Below are 16,779 nucleotides of genomic sequence, written 5' to 3'. Positions count from 1 at the left end.
CATCAAGAGGCTTTTGAGTTCCTCTTCACTTTCTGCCATAAGGGTAGTGTCATCTGCATATCTGAGGTTATTGATATTTCTCCTGGCAATCCAGTTTGTGTTTCTTCCAGTCCAGCGTTTCTCATGATGTACTCTGCATAGAAGTTAAATAAACAGGGTGACAATATACAGCCTTGACTTACTCCTTTTCCTATTTGGAACCAGTCTGTTGTTCCATGTCCAGTTCTAACTGTTGCTTCCTGACCTGCGTAGAGGTTTCTCAAGAGGCAGATCAGGTGGTCTGGTATTCCCATCTCTTTCAGAATTTTCCACAGTTTATTGTGATCCACACAGTCAAAGGCTTTGGCATAGTCAATAAAGCAGAAATAGATGTTTTTCTGGAACTCTCTTGCTTTTTCCATGATCCAGCAGATGTTGGCAATTTGATCTCTGGTTCCTCTGCCTTTTCTAAAACCAGCTTGAACATCAGGAAGTTCACGGTTCACATATTGCTGAAGCCTGGCTTGGAAAATTTTGAGCATTACTTTACTAGCGTGTGAGATGAGTGCAATTGTGCGGTAGTTTGAGCATTCAGACAGGCCATAAATTTTTCTCTATCTATTGGAGTGTAACCTCGGGTTTATTGATTATTGGCTAACTGTTTGAGCACATGAGCACGTAGCAAGTGAATGATGGGGTTATTGGGATTGTATTTTCCTTGGTTTATGTAAGTCTCAAGAAACTTGAAGTGGTGGGTTCAGACACATGGGGTATAAAAGATTTTCACAAATGCTGGTCGGAGTCCATGGCTAAGAGGAGACTCTGCCTTGGGCCCGCCGGTGTAATAAACTGCACTCCACTATCTGCATTGTCCTTCTGAGTGAGTTTGTTTCCCGGGACCCATGGCTACAACAAACCTATTCCAATAAGAAAACTTAAACTTTCTGTCTCTATGGAATTTTTAAATAGTCTACTCATTAATAGTGGAGGGTTTGAAACTGCACTTTTGCCTTATGAGTTAACTGCAGACAACAGACCATGTATGGAAGGCTCTCTGATAGTTTAGGTTGTTCTCTTATAAACATAGCCAATATCTTTGATTTTTTTAAAAAAAGCTAGAGTATGTTGATAACATAAGGCAGAGAAAATTAAAGCTTTGAAAGCATCTAAATGCAATTCTCTGCCCTCTGTGGACACACTGTGAAGAAATCACATCTACCCCTCCATAGTATGGATCAGAAAGGGTTATGAGAAAAGAGAACTTTGAAAAAGGCAGGATCAGCACTGTGTCCAAGGGTGAAAGTCAAATTCAAGAGGAAGTGCTTGTCCCACATTGGCCAATAGAAGCAGAGGCACACAGAGGATTAGAAGACAAATCAACCAAAGCTAATTGTAGTCGCTCTTAATAGTAGAGAAGCAAAAGGCCAGACTCTTCAAAGTTTTTGTAAAGGGCCAAAACAGGATGGATGGTATTAAGGAATTATTAATAACTACTGAGCTCTTGCAGGTAAGAGTGCTAAGTCACCTCAGTCATGTCCGACTCTTTGCAACCCCATGGACTGTAGCCCACCAGGCTCCTCTGTCCATAGGATTTCCCAGGTAAGAATACTGGAGTAGGTTGCCGTTTGCTTCTCCAGGGGATCTTCCTGACCCAGGGATCAAACCCACATCTCTTGTGTCTCCTGCATTGCAAGCAGGTTCTTTACCACTAGCACCACTTGGGAAGCTCTCCAGGTAAAAGTAAGGAGGCTTTACTAAGAAAGAGGGGAGAGGGCTAGATTCAAGACACAGAGGGAAGATCTTGATAAAGTAAGCACTATGGAAACCTCACCAACTTGCCAGGGGAAAATAGCATTAGAAGTAAAGAAAGCTTTTCAACTAGTTTGTTGTCTTTTTATATGTAAATTAACGTCTTTTTCATATAAATAGTACCTGTGGTATTGTTGATTTGTGCTGTTACATATAAGTCCCCTGGATAAGTCAGGTTTGCTAGTACAAACACTGACTCCAACAAGCTCAGTCAGAATGGGGAAAATAGAAGAGAACAGTATTAGGGTTCTCTTTTGCAACTCAAGAACAGATCTAGCCCTCAGACTCTTAGAACTAGAAATCTGCATGTGGTTTGAAGTTTCTTTCTTTTTCTCTTATCTCTGCATTAATCAGACCAGCTTTTCTCCTAATGGTGGGAAACTTGACAGACAACATTCTTGTTCTTCAAACTTCTTATCACTTGTCTATCAAAGAAGCATTGCTTCTGTCTCTGTGTTGGGGAAAAAATACTGGAGGGGTTGCTATTGGCATATTTTGGATCAGTCACTTATTTCTGAAGCCATCTACAGTGGTCAGAGAGTTAATTTACTGTGACTGAAAGCCCAGTTGGTTGATTTTATCCAAAAGAAGGTAGGGTTAATCTTAGCATCAGTAACAATATTTCTCAGACAAAGCAATAAATGTCTACAGCATTCTTTCAGGGAGGAAATCCACTGTTTTCCTCCATGTCTCCACTTTTATTGTCTGGAAAGTTTAAAATACTTAACTTTTAGCCTAAAATGTATTGCCTTTATTTTTCCCCTTGGTATAGCTGGATAAACACCTTCTATAGTCGATATAGTGATTTATGGATAATAGGAACTTTTAAATGTAAGTAAAATTTTTGTACATATTTGTACAAAAAAATCAAATCCTACTTTCAGTATCAATAGTATTATAGTTAAATTTGTTTAATTCTTTAAGCATTTGATATTTCTACAAATATGTTATAAGTTTGTAACCAGTGCCACAAACAAATAAGGCCTATTTTCCTTTTACAAATGTCATAAAACCTCACTTCATTCATTCTTTATTGTAGTGCAATATTGTGAAGGTGAGGAAAATATAGGCCGTATCCATGTCCAACTGCCAACATGAACTTTTTGTTGTTCTTTCACTTTTGTTTCTCTGGTCACAAGCCTTTATATGGTATCACTGTTTGCAGAGTCCAGTTATGTAATTCTCTCATTTTAATCATGGTTGACTGCCATATACTGTCTCGCATATGTGTGCTCACTCACTGAGTCATGTTCACCTCTTTGCAACCCCATAGACTGTAGCCCACCAGGCTCCTCTGTCCATGGGATTTTTTCAGACAAGAATATTGGAAGAGGTTGCCATTTCCTTCTCCAGGGGACCTTGCTGACCCATGGATTGAACCCAGGTCTCTTACTTGGAAGGCGGATTCTTTACCACTGAGCCACTAATCTGGGTTATAATATTTAAATTTCTTTTAAAAGAAAAGCAAAATCTAAAGCAAAAGCATTTGTTTTGTTTCAAGAAATAAAGACGTTTTTCCTTAAAAAAAAAAAAAACAATCATTTTATAAAGATTGCTACCTTGCTCTTCTTTTTTATATATATTATTTTTTATATATAATATATATATGATATAAAAATGATATAATATTATTTTATTTATTATTGAGAGCATTAACCAACATCTGTCATTTTTAATCTTGATTTTCTCCTAATGGTTGATCTTTTCATTTTACTTTTTTGATGCCTGAAGGTAATGAACCACTTTCATATACATTCATAGATTATAATTGTACTATTATAAAGGAAAATGAGGATTTAAGGTAGAACTCTGTGGAAGAAAATGTATGTGTGTATATATTATATATATTCTGTAAGTGCTGAGAATATATATATATGTGTGTATATATACATATATAGGTGAAGTAAAGTAATAGAACAATTTCTATTTTTAATTGACCAGTTTAAGCAACTGCCATGTTCATTAAGAGCCTATTGTTGCCCCAGTTCTGTACCTGTCCTTCAGATAAAATCTTATTTTGTAGTCTCAGGAAGAAACTCTTTCTTCAGTATCTTTTCTGGGGGAAAGGCAGAACATGTTTTATAAAGTAAAAATGTAAGAATTTCATCTCTTGGTTTAATGTCTCAGTTCAGTTCAGTTCAGTCACTCAGTCGTGTCTGACTCTTTGAGACCCCATGAACTGCAGCACGCCAGGCCTCCCTGTCCATCACCAACTCCTGGAGTTCACTCAAACTCACATCCATCGAGTCGGCAATGCCATCTGTCCTCCCCTTCTCCTCCTGCCCCCAATCCCTCCCAGCATCAGAGTCTTTTCCAATGAATCAACTCTTCGCATGAGGTTTAATGTCTAAAAAGACCTTAAAAAGTGAAGATAATGCAATGGTTAAATATTATTTTTGCTTGTTTTATTTTATTTTCCCCTTCTCATCTGCAGTCAACAACTAAAACCCTGAAGGCTGCCTCTTCCTTTCCCATTCTGTCCTCAGCTTCACATGTATCCTTGGCCAAACTAGACCAATTTCTTTACCATTTTCCAAATAATCTCCATTCCTGCTCTTGCACAATTGCTCATTCTGTTTCCAGTAAAGACACTCCCCTTTTTCCCCATAAATCTTTGCATTCTTTAAAGTGCAGCTGCAACCTATATTATGTACTCCTTAACTTTCTAGTTCATTCCTTTGAGTAAACAATCATACTCTTGTTTATACTAGTACCTAATAGTTCCTTAGTCTTAGAAACGTCTTTAGAGAACCGACAGACTTTTCAAAGCTTCTTTAATTTCAACCTTAAAAAGATCCAGTTAGAAATTATTTTTCTGTTGATAAAGGTGAGGTGAGGCTCACAGGATTTCAGATTTTTTTTCCTTGTAACAGAAAAGTGAATTGTGACAATATTTGAACTTTCTTTAGGACTACAAATGACATTCCTGCCTATTACAAACAGCATAGTTCACAGTAGGTGTTCCAATTGTTACTCACATGTTCCCATTCAGAATTAGAAGGAAAAATGAGAAAAATCAAACTATGACTTAAGAGGAAGATGGCACTGAATTCCTTTTTAAATAATTTGGTATGAATATACAATTACTTGTGTGGTTTTCTGTGTAATTGTGTGTTTGATATCTATCTCCCCTAACAGACTATAAGTTCCCTGATTTATTTCTTATTAGTTCCACTCCCCAGCACAGTGCCTGGACTGCAACAGGTACTTAATAAGTTCTTGTTAAAGGAATAATGAATGATAAGATATCTCTATATTAGAATGAGCTCACTTGTCTGAGGAATTCTTTAATAATAAGGTATCAATCAGAACAATCTGGTTGACTTTCCATGATTGGAAAGCTGTTACTATTCTTTTGAGCTCGAAGGAAATCTACTAGCCATGCTTGAACAGAATGAAGGTGAACCAGTACTGACTGTTAAGTAATACAATGCAGGTGCTGTGACTGAGTAGCAGATATGGACAGTTTTCATCTCTGAGGTCAAGTCTAGTTTCAGTTTCTATTTTCTAACATTCTTTTTTCTCCTTTCATTTTAAAATGAAATTTTTTTACTGTAAATGACATGATGATAGTAATGAAGAATGGCTTTCTTCTTTAATAACCCATTGAAGACCCATCGTTAACTAACAAAATTTGGAGTGAACAGAATGGGATTTAGAAGGATATCTAAGTAAGGAAAAAATATTATTTGTGTATAATTTTTGAAAACAGAACTGGAAGGTAAAGGAGGGTGGAGCGGAACATTCTAAGGGTGAAGCTCACTGAGAGAATTAAGGATGAAAGAAGCACTGTTAATACTCCCCTGACTTTAAATTCCTGAGTAAATAAATCCTTTCCATAGTCCCAGTGTAGAGTTGTCTGAAACTGAGTAGGTAAGGAGGGAATTCAGGCCATCATGGTAAACCTGAATTAAGACTCTGGCTATTGCTGATATAAAGTACATCTCTGACCAATCAACAGGATTGACTTACCCATGATTCTGAACTTTGAAACATAAAACTTTACATGGCTCTGTCCCTAGGTGGGCAGGTGGCAGAGTAATGGTGCCATTGTATTTATTTATGGTTGACTAGCTGAATCCTAGTGGTTTAAGACTGAGACCCAACAGAAACCAATCTATAGGACACACTCAGGCACTACTGATATTCCTGAGACAAGCCTGAATTTTCCACTTGCCTCAAATGGAAACCAAGGAGAGTGGAGAGCTGTTACGCAGCCCCAGTAGAAATGCTTTACATCCCTATCACAATGCTTTATCATTTAAGTTTTACAACACTGAATTGGTTCCATTCTGCTGTAACACAAATGTGTAAGTGTGTGTGCATGTGTGAGCATCTGTGTCTGTGTGTGTTTAACACTTACTCAATGTCTGGGTTCCTAGATAGCAGTGACTTCAATTTTCTCAGTATTTTTGACAATGATAATGGACATTGTCATTATCCAAATGGACAATGTCCATTTGGAATGGACATTCCAAAGCATTTCCTTTGGAAAAAGTTTAAACACATTGGAATAGTGGACTCTGCTATAGGATCTGGCTCAGAGGGAACTGTAGTTATCATGTTTTATTTATCTTACCCTCATTCCTGCACAGATACTTCGTTTTCACCAAGACTAATAAGGCAAATGTTGATTCAGAAAGGTACATTTACTTCTGGTCATTATTCAGTTTAAATTATTCATTTTACCTAGAAAATACATTAGAATGGTACTTACTAAAACCAGAAACAAATAATTCACTGTATTTATAAGACAGTTCAGATAAGGTGCCTCAAACCATTTTGTTGATTTGAGTGGAATATTTAAAATACTTATAGCTAGACATATATATTATATTGCTTATTTTTGAATATGTATTTTAAAGTTGTCTTCATGCCAAGAATCATGTTACTGTTCAAATGAAGTATATGATTGAGCATCTATAACCTTATCTTCTGACTGTGCCTGATTCTTGACAAAACCATCATGTGGGCAGGGATATTAAAAAGTGCCTAGAGCTTTCTTCTGGAGAAGGCAATGGCACCCCGCTCCAGTACTCTTGCCTGGCAAATCCCATGGACAGAGGAGCCTGGTAGGCTGCAGTCCATGGGGTCGCTAGGAGTCTCGGACACGACTGAGCGACTTCACTTTCACTTTTCACTTTCATGCACTGGAGGAGGAAATGGCAACCCACTCCAGTGTTCTTGCCTGGAGAATCCCAGGGACGGGGGAGCCTGGTGGGCTGCCGTCTATGGGGTCGCACAGAGTCGGACAGGACTGAAGCGACTTAGCAGCAGCAGCAGAGCTTTCTTCTCAATCGTGTAACTATAAAGTCTTTTAAGTGAGAGAGGTGGAAGTGAAATCCCATCTGCTACATCCAGCAAGGGTGAAATTTTCTGTTGGTTTTACATTTCAGGGCTTGCAAAACTTTTTTCACATATGTTTATTTCATCCACATAATTATATTGTGAGAAAGATTAGGCAGGTAATATTTCACATATTTCAAAACTGAAATGCACTGAAGTTGAGATTTAGTTAAACTGAATAATTAATAAATAGGGGAGTCAGGACATGAATCTAGATTTATAGTGCAGACCACAAAGCCCAATTTGACTCAGCTATTTGGAGGCATAAAATTATCTACAATTCTAAATTAAAGACTGACAAAAATTTAGAAAGACAATTTTTGATTGACAATAAAATAAAAACATAAGACTGGAATATGAGGGCTATAGTGACTACAAACCTACACATACACCTACCACGTAATACTGATAGACCCACAGGCATCCACTTTGTTTCCCTTCTTTAGGAGGGTGGGGAGCCTCAAAAGGACACTCATGTTTCTAACTACTACATCATTATTCAGTTTCCTGTATGATTCTTGAAAAACCAGCTCTTCTGGAGTTAGCACTCATGGTATGTTCATACTCTTCAAAGTTTTTTTTTTCCTTTTTGAAACTTTTGTTCTTCTCAGTAATTTTTCATACTTGACATTTGAGACAAAGCTGAGTGATGAAATAATGAGACGGTTTGATTCATTCTTTGTCTTTGTAATTAAAAAAATGCAGTGCAAAGGCACCATGCATGCCTAGTTTTTGTCCACTAAAAATCTTTTCTCTGTGTTTGCTCTTGAACTTCATTGTTTTTCTTGATTTTCTTTGACTTTGAAGTTCTTTTATCCTTGAATTACATCTTACCTTTCAGTTTTTAGGTTGGAATCTTCTTTCATTATATCTAGAATCCTGTGTCATGAAATCATTGAAATACTTAGGTTCCAATTTTCTTAGAGTTCCTTAGAAAATAAATATATAAGCTGACTGTCCAAACAATTTTCTTTGATTCTTTAAATTTCAAATAAGTTATAATCCCCACAAAACTGTCAAGAATAAGTTTTATTGATTACAACAAATGTAATACAAAATGTCATTATTCCATCTTCAAAACAAACCAACCAGAAAACTACAAAAACATAATATAAATCAAAAGCATAGACATCATGATTTACTTTGATTTCACAGATATTGGAGAATAATCCAATTAAATAAACTTCAAAATACTCTGCCACTCTGTATGTCCAATATATTTAAATAACTGATGATTTTTTGATTGGAATTTATGTTTCATTCAACTTTCTAGTAATTTAGACAGTTTCTTTTTTGGGGTTATTTCTTTTCATTTTTTTCTTTTTAATTTATTTTTTTATTGAAGGATAATTGCTTTACAGAATTTTGTTGTTTTCTATCAAACCTCAAAATGAATCAGCCATAGGTATACACATATCTCCTCCCTTTTGAACCTCCCTCCCATCTCCCTTCCCAGCCCAACCCTCTAGGTTGATACAGAGCCCTTTTTTGAGTTTCCTGAGCCATACAGCGAAGTCCTGTTGGCTATCTATTTTACATATGGTAATGTTTGCTTCCATATTACTCTTTTCCTACATCTCACCCTCTCCTTCCCTTTCCCCATGTCCATAAGTCTATTCTCTATGTCTGTTTCTCCACTGCTGCCCTGTAAATAAATTCTTCAGTACCATTCTTCTAGATTCCATATATATGTGTTAGAATATGCTATTTATCTTTCTCTTTCTGACTCACTTCACACTGTATAATAGGTTCTGGGTTCATCCATCTCATCAGAACTGACTTAAATGTGTTCCTTCCTTTGGCTGAGTAATATTCTGTTGTGTATATGTACCATAACTTCTTTATCCATTCATCTGTTGATGGACATCTAGGTTGCTTCCATGTTCAAGCTACTGCAAATAGTGTTTCAATGAACAATGGGATACATGTGTCTTTTTCAATTTTGGTTTCCTCAGGGTATATGCCTAGGAGTAGGATTGCTGGGTCATATGGTAATTTTATTCCTAGTGTTTTAAGAAATCTCCATACCATCTTCCATAGTGGCTGTATCAATTTGCATTCCCACCAATAGTACAAGAGTGTTCCCTTTTCTCCACACCCTCTCCAGCATTTATTTTTTGTAGACTTTTTGATGATGGCCATTCTGACCGGTATGAGATTATATCTCATTGTAGTTTTGATTTTCATTTCTCTAATAATGAGCTATGTTGAGCATATTTTCATGTGATTGTTAGCTATCTGTATGTCTTATTTGGAGAAATGTCTGTTTAGGTCTTTTTCGCACTTTTTGATAGGGTTGTTTGTTTTTCTGGCATTGAGCTGTATGAGCTGCTTGTATATTTTGGAAATGAATCCTTCATCAGTTGTTTCATTTGCTATTATTTTCTCCCATTCTGAGGGTTGTCTTTTCACCTTGATTATAATTTCCTTTGCTGTGCAAAAGCTTTTAAGTTTAATCAGGTCCTACTTGCTTACTTTTGATTCTATTTCCATTACTGTAGGAGGTGGGTCATAGAGGATCTTGCTTTAATTTAGGTCAGCGAGTGTTCTGCCTATGTTTTCCTCTAAGAGTTTTATAGTTTCTGGTCTTACATTTAGGTCTTTAATCCATTTTGAGTTTATCTTTGTGTATGGTGTTAGGAAGTGTTCTAATTTCATTTTTTTACATGTAGCTGTCCAGTTTTCCCAGCACAATTTATTGAAAAGGCTGTCTTTGCCTCTTCAAAAATAAGGTACTCATAGGTGCATGTGTTTATTTCTGGGCTTTCTATCTTGTTCCATTGGTCTATATTTCTGCTTTTGTGCCAGTACCATACTGTTTTTATGACTGTAGCTTTGTAATACAATCTAAAGTCAGGAAGGTTGATTCCTCCAGTTCCATTCTTCTTTCTCAAGACTGCTTTGGCTATTCGGGATCTTTTGTGTTTCCATATGAATTGTAAAATTTTTGGTTCTAGTTCTGTGAAAAATGCCTTTGGTAATTTGATAGGGATTGCATTGAATCTGTAGATTGCATTTGGTAGTATAGCCATTTTCACAATACTGATTCTTCCTACCTAGGAACATGGAATATCTCTCCATCTGTTTATGTCATCTTTGATTTTTTTCCTTCATGTCTTATAATTTTCTGTGTATAGTTCTTTCATCTTCTTGGGTAAGTTTATTCCTAGATATTTAATTCTTTTTGTTGCAATGGTGAATGAGATTGATTCTTTAATTTATCTTTCTGATTTTTCATTGTTATTATATAGAAATGCAAGTGATTTCTGTGTATTGATTTTGTATCCTGCAACTTTGCTAAATTCACTGATTAGCTCCAGTAATTTTCTGATACTATCTTTAATCTTTTCAATGTACAGTATCATGTCATCTGCAAATAGTGAGAGCTTTACTTCTTCTTTTCTGATCTGGATTCTCATATCAGACAAAATAAACCTTAAAATAAAGAATATTACAAGAGATAAGGAAGGACACTACATATGATCAAGAATCAATCCAAGAAGAAGACATAGCAATTGTAAATATTCAACATAGGGGCACCTCAATATATAAGACAAACACTAGTGTACATAAAAGGAGAAATTGAAAGTAAGACAATAATAGCAAGAGACTTTAACACCCCACTCACACTAAGGGACAGGTCATCAAAACAGAAAATCAATAAGGAAACATGTCTTCAATGATACATTAGATGAGATGGATCTTATTGATATCTTCAGGACATTCCATCCCAATGCAGAAGAATACACCTTCTTCAGGATAGACCACATCTTGGGTCACAAATCAAACCTCAGCAAATGTAAGAAAATTGAAATCATATCAAGCATCTTCTCTGACCACAATGCTATGAGACTATATATCAATTATAAGAAAAAAAAAACTGTAAGAAACACAAACACATGGAGATTAAACATCACGTTTCTAAATAATCAACAGGTTACTGAAAAAAATCAAAAGGGAAATCAAAAAAGTTCTAGAAACAAATGACAATGAAAGCATGGCAACTCAAAACCTATGGGATGTAGTAAAAGCAGTTCTAAGAGGGAAGTTTATAGCAACACGATCCTACCTCAAGAAACAAAAAAACCATCAAATAGACAACCTAACTTTACACCTAAAACAGCTGAAAAAATAAGAACAACAACAACAAAAAATTAGTAGAAGAGAGGAAATCACAAAGATCTGAGCAGAAATAAGTGAAAAAGAAATGAAACAATCAATAGTAAAGATTAATAAAACTAAGAGCTGCTTCTTTGAGAAGATAAAATTGACAAACCTTTAGCCAGACTCATCAAGAAAAAAAGAGAGAAGAATCAAAGCAACAATTAGAAATGAAAAAGGAGAGATTACAACAGACAATGCAGAAATACAAAGGATTCTAAGAGACTATTATGAACAACTATATGGCAATAAAATGGATAACCTGGAAAAAATGGACAGATTCTTAGAAAAGTTCAATCTTCCAAGACTGAATCAGGAATAAATAGAAATTATGAACAACACAATCACAAGCACTGAAATTGAAGCTGTGATCAAAAATCTCCCAAAAAACAAAAGCCCAGGACCAGATGGCTTCCCAGAAGAATTCTATCAAACATTAAAAGAAGAGCTAATGCCTATCCTTCTAAAACTCTTTCAAAACATTGCAGAGGAAGGAACACTTCAAAACTCATTCTATGGGCCACCATCACCCTGATACCAAAACCAGACAAGACAACATGAAAAAAGAAAACTACAGGCTAATATCACTGATGGACATAGATGCAAAAATCCTCAACAAAATTTTAGCAAACAGAATTCAACAACATATCAAAAAGCTCATACAACATGATCGAGTTGGGTTTATTTCAGGAATGCAAGGCCTCTTCAATATATGCAAATCAATCAATGTCATACACCATATTAAAAAACTGAATGATAAAAATCATATGATAATCTCAATAGATGCAGAAAACGCCTTTGACAAAATTCAGCACCCATTTATGATTAAAACTTCAAAAATGAGCATAGAATGAACCTACCTTACATAGTAAAGGCTATATATAATAAGCCTACAGCAAACATTATTCTCAATGGTGAAAAACTGAAAGCATACTCCCTAAGATCAGGAACAAGACAAGAGTGTCCACTTTCGCCACTATTATTCAACATAGTTTTGGAAGTCCTAGCTATAGCAATCAAGTAGAAAGCTTTATGATGTAAAGTATTGTATTTTGCTTCCATTGATGATGTGACTGATTGGGGGAAATATTAAAAATTCCAACTTAAAGACTTTCCTGATTGTTGAAGAGCAAAAAATAAATGATTTGATTTTCATCATTCTCAAAGTACCGATCTTAGATTTTTTTAAAGTATCATCAAGATGATGACTTACTCTCAGCGAAAAAAAAAAAAAAGAAAGTCCTTACGCTTTCTACAGATTTGAGCTTAAAATATAGCAATGATTTCTAAGAAGCAAAGTTTAGGAAACCCTGTGTTTCTTCTTACAGAAATAAATTTGTGAAAAAAAAAAGATCTACCATGAATTTATCTCTTTCAAGTGAGAGGAGATTCAGAAACTTTTGATGGGTCGTCAGTAAATGTTTTCCTGCTAAGACCGTGATGATTGACTAATATTTCAGCACAATTTTGGGTAGAGGAACAATGCAATTAAGACATGTTCTAGGAAATATTCTGTTCTATTTCACATGATACTTAGTTAATGCTAGGATGACATTACTTCTTTCTGAGAATATGACAAGACATATGAGGAAACAGGGAGTATCGATTGAAAGGTACCTCTTGGAAGTATTTGGATTATGGACAGTTACCTCATCTGTCACGGAAACAGAAAGCTACTTTGATGAGCAAGAGGCAGAACATATCCTGAGTACAAATGGGGAAGCTTGCTACAACTGGTTCATCAGGGTGGGGCCACAAGAGTCAACCAAGGAAAAAACTACATCATACATAAAATGCAAACATCAAGCCAATTGTTGGCCAGAGTCCTGATAGAGTCCTTAATAAGATTACTAAGAAATAAATACCTTGGCTCACCGTAGAGTATACAATGTGAATCATAAATACTCATTCAGTTCAGTTGCTCAGTCGTGTCCAACTCTTTGCGACCCCATGAATTGCAGCATGCCAGGCCTCCTTGTCCATCACCAACTCCTGGAGTTCACTCAAACTCACGTCCATCGAGTCGGTGATGCCATCCAGCCATCTCATCCTCTGTCATCCCCTTCTCCTCTTGGCCCCAATCCCTCCCAGCATTAGGGTCTTTTCCAATGAGTCAACTCTTCACATGAGGTGGCCAAAGTACTGGAGTTTCAGCTTTAGCATCATTCCTTCCAAGGAACACCCAGGATGGATCTCCTTTAGAATGGACTGGTTGGATCTCCTTGCAGTCCAAGGGACTCTCAAGAGCCTTCTCCAACACCACAGTTCAAAAGCATCAATTCTTCAGCATTCAGCTTTCTTCACGGTCCAACTCTCACATCCATACATGACCACAGGAAAAACCATAGCCTTGACTAGACAGACCTTTGTTGGCAAAGTAATGTCTCTGCTTTTCAATATGCTATCTAGGTTGGTCATAACTATCCTTCCAAGGAGTAAGTCTTTTAATTTCATGGCTGCAATCACCATCTGCAGTGATTTTGGAGCCCCCCAAAATAAAGTCTGACACTGTTTCCCCATCTATTTGCCATAAAGTGATGGGACCAGATGCCATGATCTTCTTTTCTGAATGTTGAGCTTTAAGCCAACTTGTTCACTTTCCACTTTCACTTTGATCAAGAGGCTTTTTAGTTCCTCTTCACTTTCTGCCATTAGGGTGGTGTCATCTGCATATCTGAGGTTATTGATATTTCTCCTGGCAATCTTGATTCCAGCTTGTGCTTCTTCCAGCCCAGCATTTCTCATGATGTACTCTGCATATAAGTTAAATAAGCAGGGTGACAATATACAGCCTTGACGTACTCCGTTTCCTATTTGGAACCAGTCTGTTGTTCCATGTCCACTTCTAACTGTTGCTTCCTGACCTGCATAGAGGTTTCTCAAGAGGCAGGTCAGGTGGTCTGGTATTTCCATCTCTTTCAGAATTTTCCACAGTTTATTGTGATCCACACAGTCAAAGGCTTTGGCATAGTCGATAAAGCAGAAATAGATGTTTTTCTGGAATTCTCTTGCTTTTTCCATGATCCAACAGATGTTGGCAATTTGATCTCTGGTTCCTCTGCCTTTTTTAAAACCAACTTGAACATCTGGAATTTCATGGTTCATGTATTACTGAAGTGGTTAGCTAATTTGGATTGACACTTTGTGGGTCATTTATTATTGATGGAGTTCCAAGTATAGAGGCTATTCAATTTGTTTACTGTTTTCTTTATGGGATTGGATGTACAGAAAACTTTACACATTCAGTAAATAACTTCACCCAAACTCTAGTGTGATGAAACATTGAGTTATGAAGGTGTTTTAATTAAACTATTTTATTCAAGCTATAATTTAAAACATTAGATTAAAACTAGAAATAGTAAGAAAAACAAAATTAATTTTTCACAAAAATAAAGATTATAATTTTTAGAGAATTAGTCATTACAAAGTAAATGTTACAGGTTACAGAGTAAAGCAGTGGCATTAGGTGAAGATTTAAAGCTAGATATAATTAAACTACTTTGAATCATACCCACTTATTTTTCACTCTGTATTTTCTATATGTCTTATATGTAGAACATGAACATTTTCTAGAGAAAGACTCTTTTCCATCCAAAATCAGCTTTCGTATTTTTTCTGCCTTCCCATTTTGCTTTAGCCCATCTTAAGTAATAAAGGTTAAAGGTAACATTTATTGCTCACATTCACACTGTAGAGCATTATACAAAAACTTTGTACCATGTATTACCAGAGATAATTCTTAAAACCATCTGCAAACCAGATACCTGTATTTTCCTTCCCTTACAAGAGGCCTTACATTGGTTAAATAACTTGCCCACAGTCTGTATGTGAAAGAACATGAACTTAAACTGGGGTCAATTATTTTCTAAACATCATTCTCTGAAAAGCTATGCCATAAGCAATCCAAGTGTAAGCTTCTTCCTTATAGAACTTTCATTTTAATATAGTTTAGTGTTAAGTGTATTTCAAAAATTATGAGAAAATGAATTAAGCCAGAGGAGTAAAACTTTATTTTACACACATACTTTTTTTGTTGAAGTTTGTTTATTTTGTTTTTACCATGCCTTTTTCCTTTTTTAAATTTTTTTTAACTTTCCATTTTAATTGGTGCATAGTTGATTGTTTTTTTACCATTCATAAAGAAGTTTTGGGGGGACTGAATTTATGTTTTTTTACCATTCATAAAGAAGTTTTGGGGGGACTGAATGAATGACATAAATTGTCATTTACTTTTTGTATCCATGGATATGATGTGGAGATGATGTATTTAGAATAATAAGATGAAGAGAGTTCATCTTTATAAGAATTAACAGCAGAGATTCTGGAATCTAATTACTGCAGAACAAATTTGAATTGCTATTTACTAACTATATAAATTTTACCAAGTTTCTTAATCTTTCCGTGCCTCAATTTCACATCTGAAAAATACACATAACAACTAGTATTCCATATAGCTGCTACTTGATTATATGAGAAAAATCTGTGTAGAAAGTTTAGCACAATATCTGGTAGATAGACATTTCTCAGAAAAAGATTTATTTTCTTTGTCACAACAAATAAACAAAAGACTAGACCATAAAAATAAGAATATGGCCTCTAGACCACATTAAGGAAGATGATTTTCCTATATAAAAGTGACTTTTGAAATTAGACAAGTTTAGGTTTTCTTTTGGAAATGGTTGTTTTACCAGTTTGCTTTTTTTTTTTCAGAATAAAAAGGAAGTTGTTTTAGAGAATGAATTCATTTTTAGTACTGCTTTGATGTTCTCTGAACTTCTTTCTGTGTTTTGAGACACATGATTCAATTTTCCTAAGAATTTATTCCTTAAGGAAAATAGATTAGAAGAGATCTTAAGAAGCTGAAAGAAAACAAGTGAATTATTTATGATTGCATTTCTCCTGATTGTGTTTGTGAGCTGCCATTCAGAACAAGCAAAATATTTACTTTATTATCAGAAGACTGTATGTCATAAAAAAGGAATAAGGGAAGTTTTATAAACGATCTAATGAAAAACTCTGAAGAAAAAGCAGCAGCAGGTTAGAAATGTTGCCAGTGATGCTATAGAAGCATAAATATTACTGATACTAGAAACCAAGGAGGAGAGAAAGACAACAAGGGTTTCTGAAGCTGTAATGTTTAATACTAGAAACTCAAGGAGATGCAAAGCCCAAAGGCTGAAAGTCTAAGCCTGTCACAGCATGTCTTTCTTTGGAGTCTGTAGCTGTCAAGGCACTTCCTTTGCTGGTTGCTATAGAAATAATTATAGTACAAGACATTGAGAATTCAAAGCAGATGGATGTCAAAGTAGAAACGCTGTCATCTTTGTGTGTTTACTCTAATATCCTTAGGGTGAAAAAGATAGAATTAAAGACAAAAAGCATCATATTTTGAATTGAAAATTAAGAAATATAGGTTAAATGAAGTATTTCATTTCAGCACAAAGCAGTTAAGTGAGGGCTATTCACTGAAGCCTTTAGAGTGAT

At 35.6% G+C, this 16,779-nt stretch overlaps 1 long non-coding RNA gene across 4 annotated transcripts in view; it reads left to right on the top strand.

Annotated features, from left to right (window-relative positions):
- Positions 1-1,355: 1,355 nt before the first annotated feature.
- Positions 1,356-16,779, top strand: part of LOC147367034 (uncharacterized) — a 58,343-nt gene continuing 42,919 nt past the window's right edge. For all 4 annotated transcript variants that reach the window (XR_015169738.1, XR_015169736.1, XR_015169739.1 and 1 more), the window contains exon 1: positions 1,356-1,486. This is a non-coding gene — a long non-coding RNA (uncharacterized LOC147367034). The remainder of the gene's footprint in view (positions 1,487-16,779) is intronic.

This window comes from Bos grunniens, chromosome 8 (assembly GCF_055505025.1).
Source record: "Bos grunniens cultivar Pamir isolate PY7600 chromosome 8, Bosgru_T2T1.0, whole genome shotgun sequence".
NCBI classification, from domain to species: Eukaryota; Metazoa; Chordata; class Mammalia; order Artiodactyla; family Bovidae; genus Bos; species Bos grunniens.
Note: the sequence above shows the minus strand (reverse complement) of the source record. Positions and strands in the feature narration are given on the sequence as shown.